Genomic DNA, 4279 nt, shown 5'->3' with positions numbered 1-4279 from the left:
TTGACGTCCTTATAGTCAGCGAGCACGACGGACCGCACAGACTTCTGGGAGTTGTAGTTCCTACTCCCCACCTAAAAGCTGTTACTTATATGGTCTCTTCTTCTACAGTCAAGAGACGCAGCTCAGTGGTAGAGCATCTGTTTTGCACGCGGCAGGTCCCAGGTTCAATCCCTGGCAATTCCCTGTTTGAAACGATGCCAGCCAGTGCGGGCGATATGGGAACAGGATGGACCAAGGGGTCGGACTTGTTATAAGGCATTTTAAAATTGTAAAGTTGGAAGGGACCCTAAGGGTCATCTAGTCCAACCCCCTGCAAAGCAGGAATCTTGCCCGCAGCCGTCCCTGGGTGGGCTCAAACTACTAACCTTCTGGTTAACAGCCAGATGCACTGACCCATCACACCACTGCCAGGTGTTTACCGCCGCCTCCTTGACCCTAGCAGCGTGCTCCTTTACTTGCTGCCATCTTTGTCCTGCTCAACTTTTTTGGGGTAGCCCAGGGGCGAGTGGAGGAGTGCGCTGCCATTCATGGGTGTACCATCAGGGTCAAGGAACAGGAGGTGGCAAACTGCTGGCAACAGTGAGCGCCTGGCAGTGGTGAGGGCCGAGGTGGGGCAGGCACAGGGGGTTTTGCCTCCAGCAGCAAAACATCCCTGGGCGCAGTCTGAAGTGTCTTCAAGGGCAGTCCCACGCACAGCACAGCACAGTAATCCATCCTGGAAGTTATCAGAGCATGGAGTCCTGCGGCCAAGTCACAGGAACCAGCCATAGTTTGGAAACAGTCCCTCGAGCCTCTGAGGCCACCTGAGCCTCAGGTGACACTGTCTTTTTTTTTTTTTTTAATATAGATTTTTATTGGTTTTACAGCATTTTTTAAACAATACAAACAAATAAAAAGACAAACAAACATGTATAATTTCACAACCTTTTTTCCATAATCTTCGTTTCTCAGACTCCCCCATACCTCCCCTTTCTGCATCCCTGTTTGCAAAATTATTTCAGCAGCTTTTAAGCAATTTTATCAAATATATGTCCTCTTAGTCCTTTCTCTAATTTAATCTTATGTCACTGTTTCCCCTTTTCTCTCTCTCAGCACCTCGGCATTTTAGCATTCATCAATTTTATAATAGCTCTTAAGATAAATTTTAAATTTCTTCCAGTCCTCTTCCGCTGTCTCTTTCCTCTGATCACGGATTCTGCCAGTCATCTCAGCCAATGTCATATAATCCATCACTTTCATCTGCCATTCTTCCACGGTGGGTAGGTCTTGTGTCTTCCAATACTTTGCGATGAGTATTCTTGCTGCTGTCGTCGCATACATAAAGAAAATTCTATCTTTCTTTGACACCAATTGGCCGACAATGCCCAAGAGAAAGGCCTCTGGTTTCTTAGAGAAAGTACATTTAAGTACCTTTTTCATTTCATTATATATCATTTCCCAGAAAGCCTTAATCTTCGGGCACGTCCACCAAAGGTGATAGAAAGTACCTTCAGTTTCTTTACACTTCCAACACTTATTATCAGGCAAATGATAAATTTTTGCTAGCTTGACTGGGGTCATGTACCACCTGTAGATCATTTTCATAACATTTTCCTTTAAGGCATTACATGCCGTAAATTTTATACCGGTGTTCCACAACCATTCCCAGTCAGCAAACATAATATTATGACCAATGTCCTGTGCCCACTTAATCATAGCCGATTCATCTTGTTTCATCTTGTTTCATCTTGTGTATTCCATTTCAGCAGCAAGTTATACATTCTTGACAAATTCTTGGTATTGGGTTCTAACAATTCAGTTTCTAATTTTGATTTCTCCACCTGGAAGCCAATTTTCCTATCTTGTTTGTAAACCTCCATTATTTGATAATAATGGAGCCAATCTCTTACTTTAGGTTTCAATTTCTCATGACTCTGCAATTTCAATTTATCTCCATCTTGTTCCAAGATTTCCCAATACTTTGGCCATTCGGCCTCCATATTGAGTTTCTTCAATGCCTTAGCCTCCAAGGGTGACAACCATCTAGGGGTTTTGTTTTCCAACAAGTCTTTATATCTTATCCAAACATTAAATAACGCTTTTCTGACAATGTGATTTTTAAAGGCCCTATGCACTTTGATTTTATCATACCATAGATATGCATGCCAACCAAATGTATTATTGAAACCTTCCAAGTCCAAGATATCTGTGTTCTCGAGGAGCATCCACTCTTTCAGCCAGCAAAACGCTGCTGCTTCATAGTACAATTTTAAGTCCGGCAGGGCAAATCCCCCTCTTTCTTTTGCATCTGTAAGTACTTTAAATTTTATTCTGGGCTTTTTGCCCTGCCAGACAAATTTCGAAATATCTTTCTGCCACCTCTTGAAACAGTCCATCTTGTCAAGAATCTGCAAAGTTTGAAACAAACAGTGTCAGGTGACACTGTCGGATCCAGGAGCACTCCCAAGCTACTGGAAGTTGCAATAAAGAACTGTTTTTGTAGATTTCATTTCTCCAATGAGATTGTAGTGTGTGTGTATGCGTGCGCACTTGTGTGTGCAATGAGTGAGCATGCACAACTCAGTCCAGGAATAAAGGTGCTGGGTGGCCATGAGGTGGCACTGTCCACCTTCCTTTTGAGCCTCCTTTTGTGTGCTTTATCCTGCTTTTTCCTACTGACCTATGGAAGGTCATTCCAAGGGTAAAGGAGCCTGAGACTGTGCGGGGAGGGAGCTCCTTTGCAGGGGGATGCCAACAAAGTAGAAGAAACTTTACCAGCTGCTGGGTATGCATGTGCACTTTTCTGCTGTTCGATCTGCTAAAAGCCAATGATCATTTTCTTCCTTTCAATGGTATAGGGTTTTCATTCATTCATTAATATTAATTAATTTGCTCTTCTGTGTAGCTTTTTCCTTTTGTCATAAATTAATGCCCAAGTTTGATCAACTTGTGGGAAGCAGCTGTGGTGTTGGCATCTCTTTGTGAAATGGAGCTGCTGCCATGATCGCTTGCCACAGACCCAGCAGGGGCAGATCTGGGGGTGCCACCGCCCCTCTTCCAAATGAGCTCCTTTTCTGTGAGACTGCAGGGGAAGCAGGGGGCTGGTGTTGTGCCAGCCCTCCTTGCTCTGAGTCGCTCTGGCACTGTGCCACCTTTTCACTTTTTTAAAGGTGAGCTGGGCCTTTTCTGTGTATTCTACTAAACGCCCCCTTGATCTGCACTGCCACCATTGGTAATTTTTTTATCTGAACAAGTCAACAACCCTCACGTAGCCAAGGAAGAGGCATGTGGCAGAATACAACTGATTTATGAAAAAACGCTGAATGAGGACTTCAAGATGCCTCTGAGTACACAAGTGTATGGTTTCAAATGTCCCAGTATCTTATCTGTCCCTTTATTACAGTTCTAACCAGGCCATTATTCTATTCTTATGCCACTCATCTAACCAACCCTGCTTCACATCCACCCCCAGCTCTTCCCTCTCTGATCTCCAGGCTCTAACTGACTCTCAACCGACTCCCTCCCAGCATTCAAACCACTCTTCAAACTCTCAGCCAATCATTGCTCACCATTCACTCTGGTGGAGGACACACAGTGTTCTTTCTGGGATAGTCTGTCCACCTTTGGTCCGCACCCTGCACTCAGCTCTCCCCTGCGGCTCCTAGATGATGTCTAAAGGCGACAGGATCCACAACCCAGGAAACAGCTTCCACTGTCCGGCTAAACCAGGCAAAGGTAGCTGATGGGTCTCAAACCCCCAAGCTTTAGCACACTGACAAGTAGGGGGTCCAACAGTCAAGAAGGCAGTTTCTGCACATGCTGTAGAGGGAAGTGAGGGCTGGATGGGTCTCGCCAACAGGGGAAGGTGAGCCTCTTTGTAGCAAACTCCTCTAAGGGGCAGTTCTCTTCTGAGAGCCTTCCCTTTCCCAAAGGGAGAGGGGGCTTTGGGGGTCTCATTGTGTGTGAGGAGTCTGTGTGTCCAGCAAGCGAGGGGGAAAATATTGTGATAAGTGGAGTGTGTTGGATGGGGTGCAGCAGGCTGGAGTAGGTATTACCATGGTCTTAGTGGCCATGCCATATCCCCCACCCCAGTGATTGCCCCATCCTGCCACAAGAAAGCAATGATTTTAGGGGGAGGGGGTCTCTCCTAGATGTCCCCAAGTCCAACTGTTGTCAACCTAGCAGGTGAGGCCTCTTATTTACTCCATAACCTGGATTTTATGCATATTATCAGGCAGGGATGGTGGATTTGGAGTTCTCTAATTCCATTATCATCAGGATAAATATTGCTACGACTCTC

This window comes from Podarcis pityusensis (genome assembly GCF_964106645.2).
Source record: "Podarcis pityusensis genome assembly, chromosome: 16".
NCBI lineage: Eukaryota > Metazoa > Chordata > Lepidosauria > Squamata > Lacertidae > Podarcis > Podarcis pityusensis.
The sequence above is the reverse complement of the archived record's forward strand: the minus strand, read 5'-3'. Positions refer to the sequence as shown.